Below are 25,890 nucleotides of genomic sequence, written 5' to 3'. Positions count from 1 at the left end.
GGCTTCAAGCCTGTGATCAATGTTGACTTCATTCATTTCAATTAGCTCACACAACATCTGCCCGCCTACCAAGAAGCATCTGTCTGTTTTCTTACTGATCTGTAGTGACGTCATTCCTGTAGTTTCGGATTATTTCATAACTAAAAAAGTTTTCATTGCCCAATCACATCTCAGTGCTGTAGAGCCCCCCCCACCGCTGTGCCATGTTGTGCTGTTCCCCCACTGGTCTCCAGGGGGCAGCAATACAAACAACCGGCACCATTTGTCACCACTCATTCATAATGTACATATTTGTTCTTGTTTTATTTGCTGGTGTTTTATCCACACAACACTACAATGCTATAAAAAAAATTATCTTACCACCTTGTCACTGAGCTGTGTGTGTGCACTGTTCAACAGCTAGGACCATCATGACACTGGGAACACTGGGGACACTGGGAGCTGTTTTCCATACTGACCCCTCCAATGTTAGACAGGAGAGGCTATTAAAAACAAACATGGAAATCTGACCCAGACAGGTTTAGATCTGACACAGACAGATTTAGATCAGACCCAGACAGGTTTAGATCGGACCCAGACAGATTTAGATCTGATCCAGACAGGTTTAGACCAGACCCAGACAGGCTTAGATCTGACCTAGACAGGTTTAGATCTGACCCGGACAGGTTTAGCCCTGACCCAGACAGATTTAACCTGGACCCAGACAGGCTTAAACCTGTCCCAGACAGGTTTAGATCTGTCTGTGTCAGATTTAACCTGGACCCAGATAGGTTTAGATCTGACCCAGACAGGTTTAGACCAGACCCAGACAGGTTTAGATCTGACCCAGACAGGTTTAGCCCTGACCCAGAGAGGTTAAACATGGACCCAGACAGGCTTAGGTCTGACACAGACAGGTTTAGATCTGACCCAGACAGGTTTAGACCTGACCCAGACAGGTTTAGACCTGACCCAGGCAGGTTTAGATCTGATCCAGACAGATTTAGATCTGACCCACCCAGACAGGTTTAGATCTTACCCAGACAGGTTTAACCTGGACCCAGACAGATTTATATCTGACCCAGACAGGTTTAGACCTGACCCAGACAGGTTTAGATCTGACCCAGACAGGCTTAGACCTGTCCCAGACAGGTTTAGACCTGGCCCAGACAGGTTTAGATCTGACCCAGACAGGTTTAACCTGGACCCAGACAGATTTATATCTGACCCAGACAGGTTTAGACCAGACCCAGACAGGTTTAACCTGGACCCAGACAGATTTATATCTGACCCAGACAGGTTTAGATCTGACCTAGACAGGCTTAGACCTGTCCCAGACAGGTTTAGACCTGGCCCAGAAAGGTTTAGATCTGACTCAGACAGGTTTAACCTGGACCCAGACAGATTTATATCTGACCCAGACAGGTTTAGACCAGACCCAGACAGGTTTAACCTGGACCCAGACAGATTTATATCTGACCCAGACAGGTTTAGACCTGACCCAGACAGGTTTAGATCTGACCCAGACAGGCTTAGACCTGTCCCAGACAGGTTTAGACCTGGCCCAGACAGGTTTAGATCTGACCCAGACAGGCTTAGACCTGTCCCAGACAGGTTTAGATCTGACCCAGACAGATTTAACCTGGACCCAGACAGGCTTAAACCTGTCCCAGACAGGTTTAGATCTGACACAGACAGATTTAACCTGGACCCAGACAGGTTTAGATCTGACCCAGACAGATTTAGACCAGACCCAGACAAGTTTAGATCTGACCCAGACAAGTTTAGACCAGACCCAGACAGGTTTAGATCTGACCCAGATAGGTAGGCTGGATGACATGTTTGCTTGTTACTTCTAAGTGCGAGAGACTATGAGATGAAAACAAGTGGGAGTGGTCCTAAGATGTGCAAACAAAGTGGGCGTGGCCCTAATGATGGAGAGGACCGTGAGGGGTGACCATCAGGCAAGGGCAAATAGTCATATGTGTTTGTATCAGGACTTGCACACTTTGTCTTCCAGAAATCCTGAACAGGATAACTGTCATCTACTGCAGGTCCCAAACCCTAACTCCTATCCCCTAAACCCTATCCCCTAATCCCTATCCCTGCTAGGTCTCTAGGAAACCCGTTACCATGCCATTCTCTTGAATAGTAGTGATGTGATCCAGGTAAAGTCCTGCAGGGGAAAGAAATTCAAAGAGTTGGTCCACAGCTGAAGCAAACGTTTACAGTGACGTTTACAGTGACGTTTACAGCTGAGGTTTCTTCCTCCATGACTGTTCTGGGTTCTGTTAATGTTAATATTGAACATGTTAATATTGCATCAAGGACGGCAGCAGCGCAGTGGCCCGTCCAATCAGACGCTGCCGTGCTGTCCTGTTCAGATGGAGGGGCAGACCGTCCTGTCTTCCATGTTGACTTTGTTTCGTCTACTAAATGTTCGCGTGTTTGAGGAAAGATCCTGAGATTCTGATGTCATTTCCTCATTCAGGGGAAGGAAAAAACCTCCTGAAATAAAATCAAATGAAATATGTGCGTAAATAATCCAGACATTTTAGCAGTGCTCATCCTTTGCCACCCTACATGAAGACAAGCACCAGGCTTCGCAGGAACCCTGGGGAACACCAGCAGGATGGAGCAGATCGCTGTAGGAACCCTGGGGAACACCAGCAGGATGGAGCAGATCGCTGCAGGAACCCTGGGGAACACCAGCAGGATGGAGCAGATCGCTGCAGGAACCCTGGGGAACACCAGCAGGATGGAGCAGATCTCCGACGAAGCTGCTGCAGCCGAGCCACTTTCTTTCTGATGGTGATAATCTTCCTCCGTTCTCATGTCTTCATCCTGGTACAACCATGATCATTTCACACTCCTTGTAACGGTGAACATATGTGAACTGTGGCCTTTTTTATACTTGTTACTTGTGATGCAATTAAGTGAAGAAAACCTACAGAACTCAGACAGACCTGCTGCAGCACCAGCGTTTGCCTCCAGGGTCTAGAGACTTGTGTGGCGAGGTAGAACAGCGCACCCTGTTGGAGAGAAAAGGCAACGAAACAGATTTAAATAGATTTTACTGTGGGTTTAGCATCACAGGCACCAACACCATCAACATGAGAAAACAACAACAATTTCAGACACTTTGTAGGGTTTTGGAATCATTTGAAGAAAAAATAAAATTAAGATTTTAAAAGTTTTTTAATTTTGAATAATTTCAAGCTGATATTTTGGTTCGTGTGCAGAGGTGTATAATCCAGGTTCAGAAAGTAAAAGTCCTCACCAGGATTTTGCTCAGGCTTCCTGGATTGTGTTGATTCCACAAATTTTACCTGGATTGCTAATTAGAAAAACTAGCAAGCTTGAGCAAAATCCTGGTGAGGACTTTTACTTTCTGAACCTGGATTATACAACTGTTCGTGTGGAGATCAAGACTGTAGGTTGGCATGGCGATGAGCCCTGTTCTGATCAAGGGGCAGTGATTCAACAGTTACACCATCTCCTCTCCTCTCTCCTCTCCTCCTCTCCTCTCCTCCTCTCTTCCTCTCCTCTCCTCTCTCCTCCTCTCCTCTCATCTCCTCCTCTCCTCTCATCTCTCCTCCTCTCATCTCTCCTCTCCTCTCTCCTCCTCTCCTCTCCTCTCTCCTCCTCTCCTCTCATCTCTCCTCCTCTCCTCTCATCTCTCCTCCTCTCATCTCTCCTCCTCTCCTCTCATCTCTCCTCTCCTCTCTCCTCCTCTCATCTCTCCTCCTCTCCTCTCCTCTCTCCTCTCTTCTTCTTTGGTGGGGTGGGTGTGAAGTTGCGCATGTGCGTGTGTGTGTGTGTGTGTGTGTGTGTGTGTGTGTGTGTGTACATGTGTGTGTGTACATGTGTGTGTGTGTTCTTGATTTTATTCTTTTCTTCTTGATTATTGTTTCTGTTGGTTTCTTCTTTTTGTATTTGTGTCTGGTTATGTTCTGATGATTGTTGCAGTTATGTTTTTGGACTAGTATCAGTGTGTAAACAGAGTCAGGCTCTGCTGCCATCATCTGTTGATTCTCACCTCGTAGTTACTCAATGCAGTCCTGTTCATGGCCGTTCTGTAGCAATAAATGTGTCATTTTTATAACCGACACTTCCGTGGCTAATGTTTCATTGCTCACCACATCAACAGACATTCCAAACCACTGACAAAAACATTTGCAAAGCTTGTTCAGATAAAAGGTAGCAGGAGTGTTCAGAGTGAATGGTTCTGGAGCACATGATGACACCGGTGTGTCGTCCCCTCACCCACATGCCAGAGTGATGTGATGTGATGTCATAATCCCCAGGTGGTGATGTCATAATCCCCAGGTGGTGATGTCATAATCCCCAGGTGGGCGGCTGGTTGGAGGTGCCGACCTGCATGTGCAGACAGGAGGGTGTTTAGTCAGCGCGCTGTCACTCAGTGTCTCTGGGGCGCGGACGAGAAAGCAGCGTGTGTTCTGGTGTGCACAGGCACACGGGTGTGTGTTCTGGGGGGAACTCATCATCATCATCAGTGATACACTCAGTCAGGTATGTGCTGAAGCACAAGTTTGCATGCCCTGTACATTCTGATCAGTTTGGTGTGTTTTATGACACACTCCTAAACATTGTGCATAGATCCAATGTGGGCTTGTGTGTGTGTTTTCATCACATTGTCTCACACATATACCACACTACACTACATTTTGTTGTTATTATTTTTAAGGGTTTTTGATCATTTAAAAGAGTTAAACCACAATATAAAAATTCTGTCAGGTGTTTGTCAGAGTCACACTCCCTGTAAAGGCATGCGTGAGGTCACACCCAACACCTGACATCGCTCTGTCCGCACAGTGGCACTCAACACACCTCCACTAAACAGCCAGGGGGTGTTTGAGCTATGTGCCCCCACCTCACCCCACCCTAGAATTGTGGGTGTGGCCAGGAACATGGTACCTCCCCTTCCACAGACAGAACGACCTCAGCAAACCCAGAACACTGTTAACAATGAGGTAGGAGAGAAGGTTTCAGAGGATAAAGCCCAAGTTTAATGGCACCTGTCCAGGGGGTACACCTGTACACCCACACATGCACATCATCAATCAGCCGCCACCATGGGACAGAAACACTATCTGAATCCATGCAGATAAAAAAACTAGCTTTAAAGTTCAGACATTAGAAGTAGGGGAGCATGACCGTCTGATCATTAGCTGGTGAAGGAGTTTGTGAAGCTGGTGAAGGAGTTCACACCCAGACAGGGCAGGACTGTGATCAGGGGAGTGTGTGTTTCTGCTGTGATCAGGGGAGTGTGTGTTTCTGCTGTGATTGGGGGCGTGTGTGTTTCTGCTGTGATCAGGGGAGTGTGTGTTTCTGCTGTGATCAGGGGAGTGTGTGTTTCTACTGTGATCAGGGGAGTGTGTGTTTCTGCTGTGATTGGGGGAGTGTGTGTTTCTGCTGTGATTGGGGGAGTGTGTGTTTCTGCTGTGATCAGGGGAGTGTGTGTTTCTGCTGTGGTCGAGGGGAGTGTGTGTTTCTGCTGTGATCAGGGGAGTGTGTGTTTCTGCTGTGATCGGGGGAGTGTGTGTTTCTACTGTGATCAGGGGAGTGTGTGTTTCTACTGTGGTCGAGGGGAGTGTGTGTTTCTGCTGTGGTCGAGGGGAGTGTGTGTTTCTGCTGTGATCAGGGGAGTGTGTGTTTCTGCTGTGATCAGGGGAGTGTGTGTTTCTGCTGTGATCAGGGGAGTGTGTGTTTCTGCTGTGATCGGGGGAGTGTGTGTTTCTACTGTGATCAGGGGAGTGTGTGTTTCTGCTGTGGTCGAGGGGAGTGTGTGTTTCTGCTGTGGTCGAGGGGAGTGTGTGTTTCTGCTGTGATCAGGGGAGTGTGTGTTTCTGCTGTGGTCGAGGGGAGTGTGTGTTTCTACTGTGATCAGGGGAGTGTGTGTTTCTGCTGTGATCGAGGGGAGTGTGTGTTTCTGCTGTGATCAGGGGAGTGTGTGTTTCTGCTGTGATCGGGGGAGTGTGTGTTTCTGCTGTGATCAGGGGAGTGTGTGTTTCTGCTGTGGTCGAGGGGAGTGTGTGTTTCTACTGTGATCAGGGGAGTGTGTGTTTCTGCTGTGATCGAGGGGAGTGTGTGTTTCTGCTGTGATCAGGGGAGTGTGTGTTTCTGCTGTGATCGGGGGAGTGTGTGTTTCTGCTGTGATCAGGGGAGTGTGTGTTTCTGCTGTGGTCGAGGGGAGTGTGTGTTTCTGCTGTGGTCGAGGGGAGCACCCACCTAAACCCTAGCTCCACCTAGAACAGGGGTGCTCATTACGTCGATCGCGAAGGAAGTGTCGGTCGATCGCGAAGGAATGTGCGTAGATTGCGTCACATAAAATAGTAGTAGATGAATCGCACATCTGCACTGACGGTTGTATTTTGATTGACATTCACGGTAGCCAATCTGCAATCCACTCAACAAATTACGTTCGCCACCCCCCCCCCCCCCCCCCCCCCCCCGCTCAACAAATTACGTTCGCCGCCACCCCGGTAGATCTTTCTGACTTGGTCACCTTATAAGTAGCTCGCAAGCTGAAAACTGTGGGCACCCCTGACCTAGAAGATCTCCACTTAGAAGAGTGCAGAACTCTCAAGCCCCCAGACATCTAGTAGACGACCCGAGCTTGAAAGAAGACCGTCCAGAAGAAGCTGCCAAACAGCCAGAGTTCATATAATAATAATAATATAATAATAATACTGGTATAAAATAATAATTAAACTGGTATCACCAGCTACTTTCCCTCAAACTGGACATATATAGACTTACCTCCCCCTGATTATATCTCAGATTTGCCACCAGCCCAGAGACCAGTCCACCAGTCCATTTACACCATGCACTTTATCCCTGTCCCCACTTACCTGTTCCTACCTCCACTGGGCCTCACCTCTGCTATATACACACTACCTCACACCCATTCACACACACTGTACTGTACTTATACTTTATATTTCATACTTTATACCAGGGGTGGCCAACCCGTCAGAGACCAAGAGCAACGAGTGTAGTTTGTTGACCGGAGGGGGGGGAGTGTATAATGGACAAAAAATAGGTATTATATCGCGATCGATCGCCAGTAGTTGGCGAATTAGTAACTCGTGTGAGCGTGTGAAGACAGTCAAATGCGTGTTTTCCACTACGCCGGTTTTAAAAGTATTAGCAGCTCGCTAGGCTTGTAAACAAACTGGGCACCACGAAGATGTAGCAGTGTGTCCCCCTCAGAACTGATGAGGTAACCGAGCCACGACACACACCGTTAGTGCAGGTGAGAGTGGACCGGCTGGGGAGATCCATGAAACCAGGCAAAGAGCCGCATGTTGGCCACTCCTGCTTTATACTATTATCTTTATACTGTTATCTATTTTATATTTTTTACCTTGCTTATTTAATGTCTGTTGCACCATGTTTAATGTCCTGGCTTGTACTATGACCGTCTTGCACTATCTTGTCCTGCACTATGTTGTCCTGCACTTTGTTGTCCTGCACTATGTTGTATGTAATTGCTGCTGTGATTTTGTAGTATGTAATTGCACTGAGGCCTAGCCTAAAAGTGTTTTGTTGTGCTGTACAACCCTGTTTCAGCATAATGACAATAAAGTTGAATTGAATTGAATATCTTGTACATAAAATTTAGAACCTGCATGGCTACTAACATTCTTTACTGTTGGCCTCATCCCAAGATGTTTGGACACCATCGTCTTAGCATAACAATGTCGGGAACATAAGAATGTGAACGTAAATATGCCAAAAAACACAGGCCATGAAAGACCCACGTACCGTGCAACACAAATAACAGATTCCTTGAATACTTTGGGGCTATTTGAAACTCCTCATTTCTCCACATTTGGAGAATAGAAACGTCTACTTGTGAGTGAGTTCCTGTCATACCAGACGTTTCCTTGAGAAGGGCAGGAGTTGCAGGAGGAGTATTTCATTGCAAAACATTACAGGCTGTTTTTCTCTAAATGTTGAACTGCAGTAACACGACAAGGTCCGCTCCTAGCTCTGGCGCTGCAGTGTGCGTCAGTGCGTCAGTGCACCAGGTGTATCCGGCACGCCCACATTCTTACAGGTGTATCCGGCACGCCCACATTCTTACAGGTGATCCACCCAAGTGTCAAAGTCGCTCTCAAATTCCACGAGGAGCAATTGACTTCAGAGCGTGAGAGCCAAAGCGTGTGGACCTGTCTGCTCGGGACTTTAAGGTAATGAATCCCTTCTTTCGAGCCGGTAAAACAGTGCACGTCTCTACTAAATAGTATATATAATAGTTTATAGTAATAGCAGGTATCCACCCGTTAACTTACTGTTGTCACTGACGAACTCAAAAGTTAAATGAGAAATGTGGTATTAAAGGCTCAGGCAGTCTTAAACAACCAAACGTGATCAAAACCTGTTTAAATCAGTCAACCTGCTAAAATCAGTCAACCTGTTAAAATCAGACGTCTGTCTTCAGAAACGTCTGCGGTTTGCTGCCATCCTTTAAAAAACCATGTTAATATTCTAAACGACTGAATTGAACAGCAACAGTCGTGGCCTGTCTGGAAGACCTGCAGGCACAAATGACAGGGAGCAGCGTCCCAGTCGGTATCTCAAACATTGAGCCGTTGTTTTAGCACCTGTTGAGAACCACTAGGCATGTTCTGCCCCCCGTGTCGGTGCTGCCCGGGGCAGTTGGGTTGGTGACGGGAGCCTTCAGCACCGGGGTTCTCTCATTTGCACCCTGCGTGTCTGGTCAGGGTGGTTGTGTGCGTTTTATTCGTTTTACTGTAACTTATTTGTTTGGTTTTGTTAGTTTCTCTAGCCGTTGCATATTTATCAGGACACAGTCTGATTCTGCCTGTAGCACAGGGCAGCTGTCTGGGCGGAGACGGTGTGTTTCTGTGCCCCACAGAAAAGTGTTCAGTGTTCAGTGCTACTTCGTAAGCTTGGGTGTGCCTTCTTTGTTTTGGCCGATCAGAGAGCAGAAATAGCTCGTCCTGCAGTGTGGAGACGGTCCCACCGGTCAGGGTGTGTGTGTGTGTGTGTCTGTCTGTCTGTCTGTCTATGTGTGTGTGTGTGTGTGTGTGAGGTAGGGTGTGTGTGAGGCAGGGTGCGTGAGGCAGTGTGTGTTCAGCCATCTTCTCACAGTGAGAATGCCTTCAGAATCTCTTCAGTTAAAACACTGAGATTCATGATTAGTGTAGAGGCAGATGTGTGTGTGTGTGTGTGTGTGTGTGTGTGTGTGTGTGTGTGTGTGTGTGTGTGTGTGTGTGTGTGTGTGTGCGTTTGTATGTGTGTGTGTGTCTGAAGCTTTGCAGCCTGTGTGACTGTGAGATTCTTGACATGTATGGAAGTGTGTGTGTGTGTGAGGTTTACAGTGCTTTTGTTGAACAGTGCTGGTGACGGCACTGTTGTAAACCAGTGGATGAGTTTAACTACAGCTAATTATTTTAATTTTTGCAGTTAAATTAGATTAGGTATACAGTTAAATTACATTTGGTAACCAATTTCATTACAGTTATATACAGATACAGGTTTGAATATCCAGTTATAAGACATTATAAGTAAGTAAATTCAGTATACAGTTAAATTTCATTGAGCTTACAGTTAAATTACAGTTAAATTATATTGGGAATACATTTAATGTACAGTTAAATAAAAAATGACAGTAAGACTACACACTTGTCACGTGTTATTTTGATTTTACATGTACAAGCACTTGACATCTATAATAGCCTTTTGTGTGTGTGTGTCTGTCTGTGTGTGTGTCTGTCTGTGTGTGTGTCTGTCTGTCTGTCTATGTGTGTGTGTGTGTGTGTGTGTTTGTGTGTGTACACGCACCAGACCAAATCCTTTGTAATACCAGGATTATTTTTGTGCATCAGCTATGTGGAGGAACTCTAAGGACAGTGAGAGTCAGTCCAACAGTATGCTGTCAATGTGGAAACATGTCTAGCTGACCTGAGACACACACACCCCCCTCCGCGTCTCCCCGGGATACACTTTGCTGTTGTTTTTCCCTCCCAATGTCACCAAGGAAACACCAGGGCAGGGTTGTCAAAGGAACTCATTGTGAATCGGCTGGCAGTGAATGATTTATGGATGGATCTGTTTTTACAAAGTGCTTGCTCATCCTTACACAAGAGCTGATGTTTTGTTTTGGTGTTTTTTCTACCCATCTCTTTTTAAACTCTTGTTTAGCATAATTTGTAAATGCATATAATCCTGGACAATCATGGACAATCGTGTGGACAGAAACTCTCCAGTCTTCTGCATCCTTCTACTGGATACTTCAGCATATACCCTATACCCTTCAGCATATACCCTATACCCTTCAGCATATAACCTATAGCCTACAGCATATACCCTATACCCTACAGCATATAACCTATACCCTACAGCCTATACCCTACAGCATATAACCTATACCCTACAGCATATACCCTATACCCTACAGCATATACCCTATACCCTTCAGCATATACCCTATACCCTACAGCAGGTATCACCAAATGGCGGACCGCGGTCCGGATCCGGACCCGAACGACATCCTGTCCGGACCCAATCACATTCCTGATTAACTGGATACGGACCCAAATGCCAAAAAAAATTTAACAGGAGACTATATTTTAAACCGGAGAATTTATTTTCAGACGAGTGTTACGTTCACCACCCATTTGAGTGTTACGCCCCCCCCTCAGCATATACCCTATACCCTACAGCATATAACCTATACCCTACAGCAGGGGTGGGCAATTAATTTTTACAAGGGGCCATATGAGAACCCTGAATTGTGTCAGAGGGCCACACAAACAATAATGACGTCATCACAGTGGCTCCGCCCACCTCACGCAAACTTCCGCGAACGGAGGAGGCACTTATACTTGTTCTCAAAATGATGTGTGTTGGTATAAAGAAACACCCCTCAAAAACAGGGAAAGGAACATTTACCTGACCAATTTTAATGTTGCTTTTTGTTTCAGATTTGAAAAGTGCTGGAATTTAGGCTAAATACTTGAAAATGTTTGAAATTGTAACTACTTCGTTTCACAACAAATAGCCATCTGAATGAACAGTTTTCTTGTATTACGTTCTTGTAATTCCAGGACGAAACATGAGAGAACGTGAAAACGTTAAGATTGGGTTTTGAAAATAAACAACAATTAAATAATGTGATAAAAAAGCGAATTATTTCGGATCATTTCGAATATATGTATAAATATTTAACTTAATTAAGTTTAACGTGCTGGGAAATATTGAAATGGACCTTGAAAGTGACGTATATAATAATAATAATAGAATTTTATTTATAAGCGCCTTTCAAGACACACAAGGACACTTTACAAGGGAATAAGCAACAAGAGTTTATATAAAACTAAAAATGATTAGAATAAATCACCAACAATTTAAAATTAATTATTAAATAACTAAAAACATTAGAAAGAAGCAGCAGATGAGAAAAGAGACACACACATACACACATATACATAAACACATACACATGTATAAATGCTTTAATTCCACCTTGTGAAGGTGTATGAACCCTGCAAACATGACTTTGTTCATTGCGCTGAAGCGCGGTGCGCGCGAAGTTACAAAATTCGAGAGGTGCACGACCTTGCGAATCAACAGCGCGTGAGACCCTCCGCCACCGCGATTACATAAATTTCGCCGCGTGGACCCTCGCGCCGCTCGCCTCGCGTCAAGTATAAACCTGGCTTAAACCTAGCTTTAAAGCACTTCTACGGCACTTTCAAGGTCCATTTCAATATTTCCCAGCTGACTCAGGTTCTCTCTAAGCTCGGTTTCTGGAACAGAAAACCTGAGTTTTCGTTAACTCTGAGTTTACTTACCAGCTTTCTGGAATACCCCCCTGTTCAGTCAGCTATTTGTTGTGAATCGAAATACAGTTACAATTTCAAGCATTTTCAAGTACTTTAGCCTAAATTCCAGCACTTTTCAAACCTGGAACACAATGCACAATAAAAATCGTCACGTAAATTTTCCGCCATTTGCGGAGGTTCGCGCGAGGTGCAACGTACACTCCCGAAAGCCTTAACTTGTCGCTGATCACCTACAGTGTTTCTCGCACAGCTCACACACACACGCAGGTACGTCCACACGGAATTAACACAAACGTAGCGCTTTCAAAATAAAAGCGTCACAGTTGTATTGCACGCACGACATAGATATTTGTTTCATTTATGATTGGCCTTCGCGACCTTCGCGGGCCGGACAGGGACGCACAACGGACCGGATGTGGCCCGCGGGCCGTGGTTTTCCCAGGTCTGCCCTACAGCCTATACCCTACAGCATATAACCTATACCCTACAGCATATACCCTATACCCTACAGCATATACCCTATAGCATATAACCTATACCCTACAGCATATACCCTATACCCTACAGCATATACCCTATACCCTTCAGCATATACCCTATACCCTTCAGCATATACCCTATACCCTTCTGCACCAGGGACAACCCTGCCTGGGTTCACCCAGACCACCCCTGGTCCACACCTGCTCCAAGTGAATGATGGGGTTTTAGTGGGTGCTTGGGTTTAGGTGAGTGCTAGGGTTTAAGTGAGTGCTAGGGTTTAGGTGGGTGCTAGGGTTTAAGTGAGTGCTTGGGTTTAGGTGAGTGCTAGGGTTTAAGTGGGTGCTTGGGTTTAAGTGGGTGCTAGGGTTTAAGTGGGTGCTAGGGTTTAAGTGGGTGCTAGGGTTTAAGTGAGTGCTAGGGTTTAGGTGAGTGCTAGGGTTTAAGTGAGTGCTAGGGTTTAAGTGGGTGCTTGGGTTTAGGTGGGTGCTAGGGTTTAAGTGGGTGCTAGGGTTTAGGTGGGTGCTAGGGTTTAAGTGAGTGCTTGGGTTTAGGTGAGTGCTTGGGTTTAGGGGAGTGCTAGGGTTTAAGTGGGTGCTAGGGTTTAGGTGAGTGCTAGGGTTTAGGGGGGTGCTAGGGTTTAAGTGAGTGCTAGGGTTTAGGTGAGTGCTAGGGTTTAGGTGGGTGCTAGGGTTTAGGTGAGTGCTAGGGTTTAGGGGGGTGCTAGGGTTTAGGTGAGAGCTAGGGTTTAGGTGAATGCTAGGGTTTAGGTGAGTGCTAGGGTTTAGGTGGGTGCTAGGGTTTAGGTGAGTGCTAGGGTTTAGGGGGGTGCTAGGGTTTAGGTGAGTGCTAGGGTTTAGGTGGGTGCTAGGGTTTAGGTGAGTGCTAGGGTTTAGGGGGTGCTAGGGTTTAGGGGGGTGCTAGGGTTTAGGTGAGTGCTAGGGTTTAGATGAGTGCTAGGGTTTAGGGGGGTGCTAGGGTTTAAGTGAGTGCTAGGGTTTAGGTGAGTGCTAGGGTTTAGGGGGGTGCTAGGGTTTAGGTGGGTGCTAGGGTTTAGGTGAGTGCTAGGGTTTAGGTGAGTGCTAGGATTTAGGTGAGTGGGTTAACACAACTCAGTGTGGCAGACACACTCTCCCTTTCCAAAGTAAGAAGCTCATAGCTCAGTGATGTATGTCTGCAGGTCCTGATGGAATAAGAACAGCAGGGACACACTGCTTGTAGTATCAACAATCACACACACTTGCATGGTTTCCAGCATGTAGCTATGGTGACTGTAGCTATGGTGATTGCAAAAGCATGAGTCATATTCAAGGTATGGATTTAATACAGTTAAATTTCTGTCCTGTACGAATCCCATTCAGTAATCCGTCAGCACACAAAGCCATCCCCGGAGATTATACGCTCAAGATCAGATGAGTCTTTAAAGTGAAACTGCACATCCATCACCTTTTAACCCCATACTCGGGCTGTAGTAATCACACTTCGTTTTCTGGACTATAGACTTTCTATGAGCAGGTAGAGTTCTGAACTGTATTTGCCATGAGAAAAATGAACAACATAATATTTATAGATATGACAACACAATATTTATAGAACAACTAAAAAAATGAACCTGTTCAACAGCTCATATAAATGCTACATTTACAAATGCTGTAAAAACGCAGCTGTAGTTACTTTCTGCCCTGTGGTGGCGTGTGGTGTCCTGTCGTGGCATGATGTAAACGTGTGGTGTCTTTTGGTGGCGTGTGATGAACCTCTGGTGTCCTGTCGTGGCGTGTGGTGTCCTGTTGTGGCGTGTGGTGAACGTGTGGCGTTTTGTCGTGGCATGATGTAATCATGTGGTGTTTTGTCGTGGCGTGTGATGAACCTGTGGTGTCCTGTTGTGGCGTGTGGTGGCATATGGTGTCCTGTCGTGGCATGTGGTGTCCTGTTGTGGCGTGTGGTGAACGTGTGGTGTCCTGTCATGGCATGTGGTGAACAATGTTGTCGTGTTGTGAGTCTTTCAGGAAGCACTTCAAACACAGCTACGCCCGTTGTGAGCACATATCCCGAGGCAGAACCCCACAGTGCAGGTATAGCTGGAATGTTGGCCAAGGCAGAAAAACTGTGTTTGGTACTGCTCGCCATGAAGGTCGCTATATCTGGTACTCTTACACACAGGAGTAAAACATGGACACTCACTGTGGTTTGACACTATGGTTTCTCCATGACTGTGTGCACATCACCAACCTGAAGTGAGACATCAAATCTTCCCAAATCTGATTGCAGTTGCAGGTTTATCCCCTTTACAGGTATTGCATGTCTTGTGTATGTAGGTTAGGGTTAACCCTAACACTAACCTAACCCGAGGCAATGCAACCTCGAATATTTTGAAGATAAAATATTGTACATAGGAAGCAAATTAGAGGTATTTCACCTGTGTGCACCATGACTGATAGCATTTACTGTACATATCCAAATGCTAGCATTTACTTTATATACTACATATCTAAACACTATCATTTATGCAACATACTACATATCTAAATGCTAACATTTATGCTATATGCTACAAATCCAAAAGCTAACATTTAGGGGCAGTCATGGCCTGGTGGTAGGTGACTGGTCTTGTGGGTTCGATTCCCTGACCTGAGGCCATGACTGAGGTGCCCTTGAGCAAGGCATCTAACCCCAACTGCTCCCTGGGCGCCGGGCTAGGGCTGCCCGCCGCTCTGGGCATGTGTGATCCACAGCCCCCTAGTAATCAGTTCTAACTGCACAGATGGGTAAAAAGCGGAGGACAAATTTCAATTGCGGTGTAAAAATCACAAGTGACAAAATATGGCACATTTACATTTACTCTATATACTACATATCTAAATGCTAACATTTCTGCTATATACTACATATCTAATGGGAGGAGGATATATTTCACTATGTCATATTCACTATATTTCACTATGTCATATTCACTATATTTCACTATGTCGTATTCTAAGTGCGTTTGCCTCATCTGTCAGTGTGCCGTTGCTATTTCAAACAAGGGAAATGTGGAGCGGTATTTTCGGACTGTTCCTAAAAACTATGACATTGACTTTCCTCCGAAAAGTGAGCTGAGAAGGAGGAAGGTGAAAGAACTAAAATCCCAGTTGTCCAGACAGCAGTCATTTTACTCACATATGACCACAAAAGTGAAGGCAGCCACTTAAGCATCATTTCGGCTGAGTCACTTAATTGTTAAACACAAGAAGTCCTTCCAAGACGGAGAGAAAAAAGAGGCATTTGTTGAAGCCACTAATTCCTTGTTCTGAGACTAAAAACAAATCGGAAATATTATCTTCAATCAAAGCTGTCCAGCTATCCAGGAATACTGTTACATGGTGCTCTGAAGCCATGGCTGAGGATTTGACCCAGAAACTTTGGAAGGATATTGCGGACTGCAAGTGTTTCTCGCTACAGTTAGCGATACTTTAAATAACTTATATATAATATAATAATATAAATATAAATAAATAAAATACTTTATTTATCCTAAAAGGAAGGAAAGAATACACAATATTAAATAGTAGCCTAATAATAATAACTTAAATAATGATAATATAGAAGAAATACATTTGTTTTGCATTTTTAAAGTAGGTAGATCATTTTGACTTGGTCATCCTATAAGTAGCTCGCAAGCTGAAAAGTTGTGGGCACCCCTGCTCTATAGATATACTGCTATGTACTACATATCTAAACGCTAACATTTCTGCTATATACTACATATCTAAATGCTAACATTTACTCTATATACTATAGGTATGATGACAAAATTTTCAAACAGCCCCAAGCTTAAAAAGAATCACATATCTAGACGGAGCTGAAATAGACCTTTAAAATGATACCTGGATTTTGAAAATTGGTTGAGAATTGATAAAGTTATGATATTTATAATATCATGTATCTCTTTAAAATATAATACATTAATTACAATAGAAGTCGTGTGACTGAAATTGACATAATCTAATTCTAATTAATCATAATTAATAATTAATCATAATCTAATTCGAAGTGATGTTAACCATTTTACAACAAGTTATATCAGAAAACAATGAGATATTAAACTACACAACACTGGTATCAGTACCGATTTCAAGAAAACACTGTGGGAGCGAGTTAAACTGAGACGTCGCTTTTAGCCTAAAGTTGCTAGCTACCGTGACGTTCGATACACCAATGTCAATCATGACTGCCTATTTTCCGCGGTCTAGTAAAATACTTTCGCCTGCACGGATTTCGATTAAATTTGGTCAGTATTGAGACCGCTTGAAAACAACAACAATCTTCTCGCTGGTCTCCCGACCTGAAATCGCCTCAGAATTGACTATTAGCAGTGCCTGATGACTGGCTGAGTTGTGCTTGACGAAGTCACAATAGTATTCAGGAAAAAAACATACACCTGCTAGGCGGTGAGGAGTGATGTTATATGACACCCTTACAAAAGTACAACATAGTTTGGAACACATTACTGAGCCAGAATTTTTCGCATCGAACGTTGGTTCGTCAGCATACCTATATACTACTTATCTAAATGCTAACATTTACTCTATATACTACATATCTAAATGCTAACATTTCTGCTATATGCTACATATTTAAACCCTAACATTTACTTTATATACTACATATCTAAATGCTAACATTTACTCTATATACTACATATCTAAACGCTAACATTTCTGCTATAGATTACATATCCAAACGCTAACATTTCTGCTATATACTACATATCTAAACACTAACATTTATGCTATATACTACATATCTAAATGCAAACATTTATGCTATATGCTACCCAAATGCTATCGTGAAACACCCTTGTTAATTTGATGTGAGGCAGACCATACATGAGCAGTAAATGTAAGTTTTTTCATCATAGGTTATTGATTTTTTAGTAGTTTTTTCATCATAGGTTCTTGATTTGCACGTCATAATTGTTGGGAATGCTCAAACACAGAGGAACTGCTACTGGTTGCTTCTTTCCTTCTGGAAACTTGTCCCTAGTTCTGACAGTTCTGTCAAATGTCAAGTCAACATGGCTAACAGTAAATGGTGTGACATGGGTAACATGAGCTAATTTGCATGTTTTCACTATTCCCAGCATTACTAGCATAGTTTCTGTCCAAGTGCAGCATGCTTCTGTTCACAGCAGTAGTTCCTGGATGGTCTACGCCTCGTCTGCCTTTCCCCATCTCATTCTTCACAAGCACCAAAAGATCCCCTGCATTCTCAGGTCCATGGGCCAGCCCAGGTTCAGAGCTGTAAGGCCAGTTAGCTGTCAGTCACCCCACGGCTACTTGCTCATTCCCATGGGCAGACACACACATGCCCTTTTGAGGTTCCCTGGAGGACCCCAAAGCCGGAGTGGCTAATCGGGAGATTCGGGAGGATTCCCGATGGGCCGGTTCATGTTAATCTCTAGTTTGGGCCGATTGGGAGGGAAAAATAATTTTGGGCCGGATTTGGTCATAAAACTCCCGGGCTGAAAAAGTGTCCCACTCCGGCCCTGGAGGACCCCGTACATTTATTTTGCTGTTCACCGCCTCTGTCTCTGGGAGAGCGGGCTCATGCCCTGGTCTTTCTTCAGAGAGAGGCCAGCCGACTCCTGTTTAGAATTAAGTGAAAGTTGATATTAACTGGGCTCACGATAGCCTCTAGCCGAGTGGCAGTTAAATACCATAACAGTAAGGGCTATTATTATCGTTGTTGTTGTTATTAGTGCTTCACATGGCTTCATAATTTAAGCATGAACATTGTCCTGAAGGCTGACGCTAACATTTAAAATTCATGTAATGACTTTGGAAATGAGAAGTTGACATGAGGGTTAGGGTTAGTGATGTGATGTGGATGTGGTAACCATATTGAGTAAACACTTTCCTTTGACTATGGGAAATTCCACTGTGTCGACTCAACTGTGTCTCACACTGTCCTTATTTGGTAAGAAAGTGAATTCCAGGTCAGAATCTCAACCTGAAGAGTCTGTTTTAGGCGTGTTTTAGGCGTGGTTTAGGCAGGGCCAAATCTGGCTACATATTTCCTGTGAGTACGGCTCTGAGTGTTTTGCGAGAGGTGGAGTGGAATATGTATATAAGAATATGCACCATTGTCTGAGACCAATATCTCAGTTTACATCACGTGTTTCAGCACACTCTTAGTGACATTCTGTATTGAGATGAGTATTGTGGAAAGTATGAGTAATATACATTTTAAATCACGGTTAGGGACTTGGGAAAGTCAAGGGGTTAATCGACTATAATATTATAGTCAGCACAAAGGAGCTCACCAGAATACCAGGAGCCACCTCTGAGATTAGGATGTAACACTTTGTACACAGGCAGGCAGCACACACATACACACCTGGGTTGCCAACTTTTCAAGATCACTTGGAGTGAGATTTGAACCTGGAGGGGGTGGCGAGTGTACATTGTTGACACGGGGGGGTAGCAAACGTAAATTGTTACCGGGTGGGCTGTAAAATGGACACAATTAAGTATTATATCGCGATCAATCGATCGCCAGTGGTGGGCACCAGAGCGAACTAGTAACTCATTGAATCATAGATATGGATCAGAGGTAAATAAACTAGATATTTTTTTTGGCGTGAGAAATTGGAAGTGTGGTGTGAGAGCGTGTAAAGACGGTCAAATGCGTGAGAGTTGGCAACCCTGACAAACACACACACACGCGCGCACACACACACATATCATACATATATTGTGGTAGAAAATTATTTGGGAACAACATGCATTTAAAACTTTTACAGAAGAGTAAGGGGTATATAATTTGGGGAGAGTGACCAAGGTATAATTATAAAAAGTTGTCAGATCTCATTCCCTCTTAAAGGAGCACACTGCATTGTGTTGTGAGGACTCAGACGATTTTCGCTTTCGGATAAAACTTGTTTAAATTGTTTGAACAACTCTGACTAATTTCCTCTCTGCACATCAAACGAACATGTGAAGTGATCGTCACTTGAACAGTATCCAGATGTTTGTGCTGGATATGAGCTGCCCCAAAATGTGGAATAACCAAAGAGAGAGAGAGAGAGAGAGCCTCTCACATCTGAGTCCTGACCATAGTCCTGAAAGAGAAGATGAGTTCAGGTCAGCTTGCATTTTCAGACATGCTTATATCTGCACTACCCAGAACTAAAGCCATTGCTAGATAATCATCCAATCAAAATCAAGCCCCTAACGAGGGATAATGAGCCCGGTCAGAAACCAGGAGTAGCGTGTTCCAGTTCTGAAGTCCTTCACGATGTGGACAAATGGCTTAGGACCAAGCAGCCGATGGTTGGCAGCTGTGGTGCAGGCTACACATGGGAGAATACGCAGCACCATGGCAGGTTCATGTGTAGGTTCATGTGTAAGGGCTCCTCATTACACACTAACTACACTGTACACTTAAAAACAGCAGTTTTATGACTCTCCCATGTATTTCTATATCTTATCTGTGCTGAATGTGGCCAAAGTGGAACTGATTCACACACCACAATGCTGTAAGGAATGTTTTTAAGGGCACACCTGACCTTGGGCCTTCATAATTCTCTGTGGTTGCCCAAGGCGGGGTTGGGCTCTCAGGCAGGGCTGAACCTCCAGAGTTCGCTCTAGACTTTAGTGCTGCATCTGCTCTTTCATGCTCAGTCACCTCCTCCATGTCAGCAAGAATCTGTCAGGGCAGCAATGTGGGTGAACCTGCCATCACGCAGTCTTAATCACGCAGTCTTAATCACGCAGTCTTGATCACGCAGTCTTGGTCACGCAGTCTTCATCAAGCAGTCTTGATCACACAGTCTTGATCATGCAGTCTTGGTCACGCAGTCTTCATCAAGCAGTCTTGATCACACAGTCTTGGTCACGCAGACTTCATCACGTAGTCTTCATCACTGAAGTTCCTCTGGCCCCATTTCACTGAGCCATTCTGCTTAATTCTGCTTCATTCTGTTTGGTCAGTTTGCCATTATTCCCAAGTGTGTGTATATATACACACACATGACCCTGAATCTAAATATAAATGTGTTTCATGGTTGTGGTCTCCTTCAGGAAGAAGAGACCATTCTTAAGGGTGCAATCATAAACTTGACACTAGTGTCTCGGTCGTCCTAGCAACAGAGATCAGAGCATGTTCTGGAATCCGTTCGGAAGGAGTGACTCTTGGACTAGATTCTGCTGGAATGTGTCATGTCGTCATAGCAACAAGGACACGTAACAGAAGAGCCCTTATCCAATGATTGTGCAGGGTTTTGGATGGCAGCCAATCAGAATTGAAATGTGTTCGCAGCGTGCCACTGTCGGCACTTTTATATGCAGTCTTGATATTAGCTGTCATAATTTGGAAGGAATTTTTATTTCAATGTAGGTAGAACGTTTTGCTGCTAAAGCAATAGTTTATTTCTGTAGTTCAACAAAAATTCTGAACTACCAAGGTTTGGAGATTTACAGGGTAGGTGGACTTTGTTTGCTACCAAACATCAACAACAATATTTATTTATTATATACCAAACATCAACAACATGTTTATATATTATATACCAAACATCAACAACATGTTTATTTATTATATACAGTGATGCTTGAAAGTTTGTGAACTCCTTGAGTAGTTTAGAATTTTCTGTTGATACTATGATTCTCTTATTTTACCATCACCGGTTTTTGAAATGTCAGGTTTATGTTCATCAAGTGCCAGAGAGCACTTGGATACACCAGAGGCTTTCTGGAAGTCCATTCTCTGGACAGATGAGTCCAAAATTGAACTATCTGACCATAATCAAAGGCACCATGTTTGGAGAAAAGACAACACTGCAGAAGAATAGAAGAACCTTCTATCTGACCATAATCAAAGGCACCATGTTTGGAGAAAAGACAACACTGCAGAAGAATAGAAGAACCTTCTCCCAACAGTAAGCATGGTGGTGGAGACTCCATATTTTCCAGGGAACCATCAATTCTCAGGCCTATCCACAAATTCTTGACCAGAATCTCCTACCATCAGTGAAGTGGGCGGTACATGCAGGATGCTCCTCCCCCCTCTCAACTGGTGGAGTTCTGCAGGGAGGAGTGTGCAAAAATCCCCAAAAGCAGATGTGAGATGCCCATTTGTGGTTACAGAAGACATTTGGTTGTAGTAATGGCTGCAATAGGAGATACCACAAGCTACTAACTAAGAGTTTTTCAGTTTTATTAGAGAGAAATTCCTTTTGGTGAACAAATAATTATATATATATAGTAGCGAACCGTGACCATTATACCTGGGCCCGCTCCCATCCCCCCCGAAAAAAAATTGTTTCCTCTCCTAATTGACTGCAATAAATAAAAAAAAATTTAATTGAGACAACAGTACAGCTTTAAAAATGCAATAAACAATATCTGTACTAGATAACTTCTTAAGCAAAATAAGGTTCCAACAAAATAAGGTTCACAGCTCTGTGGACCCCCCCTCACCCTGAACTCACCCTGAACCCCCCCTCACCCTGAACTCACCCTGAACCTCCTTTGCTGGCGTCTCTACCAGCACAGTGGCAGTAATGTCCCACAGGTGTGGTCAGGGTCACTTGAGGAATTAAAGGGATGATGGTGTGGAGAGTCAGGGTACATCTCCCAACACTTCCTTCCGGTCACATGACATTTCATGACTAAGCAGACGTGTCATGTGACTTCAAATTTAACATGTTTTACACAGAAAATCTCCACTTACAGTGGAATCACAACTGGATGAGCTTTCCCTGATGACACACACTAATGAGTCATCCAGAGTTTCACCAGATAGACATTTACTCTGAAAAGACATTTAATCAGACAAGGAGGACTATGAGAGCTAGCAGTAAAGTTCTGGACTACAGAAATGATTGTGTGTTCCATGCTAGGATCAGATTTAAGGTAGTGAAGAAATCAGCGAGGAATCACTTGACAGGCCTCTGCCCAGGCACACAGAGAACAAACAGTGTAATAAAAACTACGATTCTGGGTAAAAAAAACCTAGTCCACTCTATCAGTGTCATAAAACAGGCCCGTGCCCCATAACCCAGTCTCTGATGCAGCAGAGCTCATGCTTGGTCCCCTGAAGGAGCGGTGTGTAGTGTGCTAGAGGAGGAGTGTAGCTGTGTGTAGTGTGCTAGATGAGGAGTGTAGCGGTGTGTAGTGTGCTAGATGAGGAGTGTAGCTGTGTGTAGTGTACTAGATGAGGAGTGTAGCTGTGTGTAGTGTGCTAGAGGAGGAGTGTAGCGGTGTGTAGTGTGCTAGATGAGGAGTGTAGCAGTGTGTAGTGTGCTAGAGGAGGAGTGTAGCTGTGTGTAGTGTGCTAGAGGAGGAGTGTAGCGGTGTGTAATGTGCTAGATGAGGAGTGTAGCGGTGTCTAGTGTGCTAGATGAGGAGTGTAGCGGTGTGTAGTGTGCTAGAGGTGGAGTGTAGCGGTGTGTAGTGTGCTAGATGAGGAGTGTAGCAGTGTGTAGTGTGCTAGAGGAGGAGTGTAGCTGTGTGTAGTGTGCTAGAGGAGGAGTGTAGCTGTGTGTAGTGTGCTAGATGAGGAGTGTAGCTGTGTGTAGTGTGCTAGATGAGGAGTGTAGCGGTGTGTAGTGTGCTAGAGGAGGAGTGTAGCTGTGTGTAGTGTGCTAGATGAGGAGTGTAGCTGTGTGTAGTGTGCTAGATGAGGAGTGTAGCGGTGTGTAGTGTGCTAGATGAGGAGTGTAGCAGTGTGTAGTGTGCTAGAGGAGGAGTGTAGCTGTGTGTAGTGTGCTAGAGGAGGAGTGTAGCGGTGTGTAATGTGCTAGATGAGGAGTGTAGCGGTGTCTAGTGTGCTAGATGAGGAGTGTAGCGGTGTGTAGTGTGCTAGAGGTGGAGTGTAGCGGTGTGTAGTGTGCTAGATGAGGAGTGTAGCAGTGTGTAGTGTGCTAGAGGAGGAGTGTAGCTGTGTGTAGTGTGCTAGAGGAGGAGTGTAGTGTGTGTAGTGTGCTAGATGAGGAGTGTAGCGGTGTGTAGTGTGCTAGAGGAGGAGTGTAGCGGTGTGTAGTGTGCTAGAGGAGGAGTGTAGTGTGTGTAGTGTGCTAGATGAGGAGTGTAGCAGTGTGTAGTGTGCTAGAGGAGGAGTGTAGCTGTGTGTAGTGTGCTAGATGAGGAGTGTAGTGGTGTGTAGTGTGCTAGATGAGGAGTGTAGCTTTGTGTAGTGTGCTAGAGGAGGAGTGTAGTGTGTGTAGTGTTGCTAGATGAGGAGTGTAGCGGTGTGTAGTGTGCTAGAGGAGGAGTGTAGTGTGTGTAGTGTGCTAGATGAGGAGTGTAGCAGTGTGTAGTGTGCTAGAGGAGGAGTGTAGCTGTGTGTAGTGTGCTAGAGGAGGAGTGTAGCTGTGTGTAGTGTGCTAGATGAGGAGTGTAGCGGTGTCTAGTGTGCTAGATGAGGAGTGTAGCGGTGTGTAGTGTGCTAGAGGAGGAGTGTAGAGGTGTGTAGTGTGCTAGAGGAGGAGTGTAGTGTGTGTAGTGTGCTAGATGAGGAGTGTAGCGGTGTCTAGTGTGCTAGATGAGGAGTGTAGCGGTGTGTAGTGTGCTAGAGGAGGAGTGTAGCGGTGTGTAGTGTGCTAGAGGAGGAGTGTAGCGGTGTGTAGTGTGCTAGAGGAGGAGTGTAGCTGTGTGTAGTGTGCTAGAGGAGGAGTGTAGCTGTGTGTAGTGTGCTAGAGGTGGAGTGTAGCAGTGTGTAGCGTGCTAGAGGAGGAGTGTAGTGTGTGTAGCGTGCTAGAGGAGGAGTGTAGTGGTATGTAGTGTGCTAGAGGAGGAGTGTAGCTGTGTGTAGTGTGCTAGAGGAGGAGTGTAGCTGTGTGTAGTGTGCTAGATGAGGAGTGTAGCAGTGTGTAGTGTGCTAGAGGAGGAGTGTAGCTGTGTGTAGTGTGCTAGAGGAGGAGTGTAGCTGTGTGTAGTGTGCTAGATGAGGAGTGTAGCAGTGTGTAGTGTGCTAGAGGAGGAGTGTAGTGTGTGTAGCGTGCTAGAGGAGGAGTGTAGTGGTGTGTAGTGTGCTAGAGGAGGAGTGTAGCTGTGTGTAGCGTGATAGAGGAGGAGTGTAGCTGTGTGTAGCGTACTAGATGAGGAGTGTAGCTGTGTGTAGTGTGCTAGAGGAGGAGTGTAGCTGTGTGTAGTGTGCTAGAGGAGGAGTGTAGCTGTGTGTAGTGTGCTAGATGAGGAGTGTAGCGGTGTCTAGTGTGCTAGATGAGGAGTGTAGCAGTGTGTAGTGTGCTAGAGGAGGAGTGTAGCGGTGTGTAGTGTGCTAGAGGAGGAGTGTAGTGTGTGTAGTGTGCTAGAGGAGGAGTGTAGCTGTGTGTAGTGTGCTAGATGAGGAGTGTAGCGGTGTGTAGTGTGCTAGAGGAGGAGTGTAGCTGTGTGTAGTGTGCTAGATGAGGAGTGTAGCGGTGTCTAGTGTGCTAGATGAGGAGTGTAGCAGTGTGTAGTGTGCTAGAGGAGGAGTGTTGCTGTGTGTAGCGTGCTAGAGGAGGAGTGTAGCTGTGTGTAGCGTGCTAGAGGAGGAGTGTAGCTGTGTGTAGTGTGCTAGAGGAGGAGTGTAGCTGTGTGTAGTGTGCTAGAGGAGGAGTGTAGTGGTGTGTAGTGTGCTGGAGGTGGAGTGTAGCTGTGTCTGTATACACAACCAATAACCCTTCACCTCGTTCAGAGGGCGGAGGACCAGTGAAAAGAACAGGGTTAATACAGCACAGGGTCCACTCCTCCCTTTTCTCTCTCACTCCTCCCCTCTCTCTCTCTCTCTCTCTCACTCCTCCCCTCTCTCTCCCACTCCTCCCCTCTCTCTCTCACTCTCTCCCACTCCTCTCCTTTCTCTCTCTCTCTCTTTTACTCCCCCCCTCTTCTTTCTCATTTACCTTGTTGATCTCTTGTTCTCTCCATGCTTCCCTTTCTTAATCACCCCTCAGCTACTCTGTGTACACACACACACACACACTCACACACACACACCCTGCCCGTTGGACAGGTGTGTTTTGGCTGTCAGCCACACTGACTGAGCAGGTCCCTCCACCCTCTCACACCCTATTTCCAGAATGCATTTCACTTACATGCCAACAGCCACGGTCACATGGCTACGTTTGGATGTATGAACCTGCTACACAGGTATACAACTACATATCGAGTTTCTGAACAAGACAGCTGATCTGGTGTCAGTTCCCCTGTTTCCCTGTGACTGCTTTCATTAGAATCTGAAAAGCTACAAAGTGGTTCTGGATCCATGAGAACAGTGAGGATTTAGTGTTAGAATCTGCCATTCACAACAAACATGACGGCCTTGTTGAATTCATCTCACGTGACCCTCCACAGGAGGCTGAATTCATCTCACGTGACCCTCCACGGGAGGCTGAATTCATCTCACGTGACCCTCCACAGGAGGCTGAATTCATTTCACGTGACCCTCCACAGGAGGCTAAATTCAACTCACGTGACCCTCCACAGGAGGCTAAATTCAACTCACGTGACCCTCCACAGGAGGCTGATCTGAGAATCAGGAGACCCAGACGTGTGCAGCGTTTGAAGGTGCAGATGTGTGTGCGGTGTTTGCAGTGCCAGATGTGTGTGTGGCATTTACAATGTAGGTGTGT

At 45.1% G+C, this 25,890-nt stretch overlaps 1 protein-coding gene across 1 annotated transcript in view; it reads left to right on the top strand.

The window, feature by feature from the left end:
- The first annotated feature begins 7,219 nt into the window (after positions 1 to 7,219).
- Positions 7,220 to 25,890, top strand: part of LOC143487076 (uncharacterized) — a 62,745-nt gene continuing 44,074 nt past the window's right edge. Inside the window, exons 1-2 of the mRNA XM_076986389.1 lie at positions 7,220 to 7,258; positions 8,095 to 8,198. The gene's annotated coding sequence lies outside the window, so the exon portion shown is untranslated. The remainder of the gene's footprint in view (positions 7,259 to 8,094; positions 8,199 to 25,890) is intronic.

Source organism: Brachyhypopomus gauderio, unplaced genomic scaffold, assembly GCF_052324685.1.
Source record: "Brachyhypopomus gauderio isolate BG-103 unplaced genomic scaffold, BGAUD_0.2 sc46, whole genome shotgun sequence".
Taxonomy (NCBI): Eukaryota; Metazoa; Chordata; class Actinopteri; order Gymnotiformes; family Hypopomidae; genus Brachyhypopomus; species Brachyhypopomus gauderio.
The sequence above is the reverse complement of the archived record's forward strand: the minus strand, read 5'-3'. Positions and strand labels throughout refer to the sequence as shown.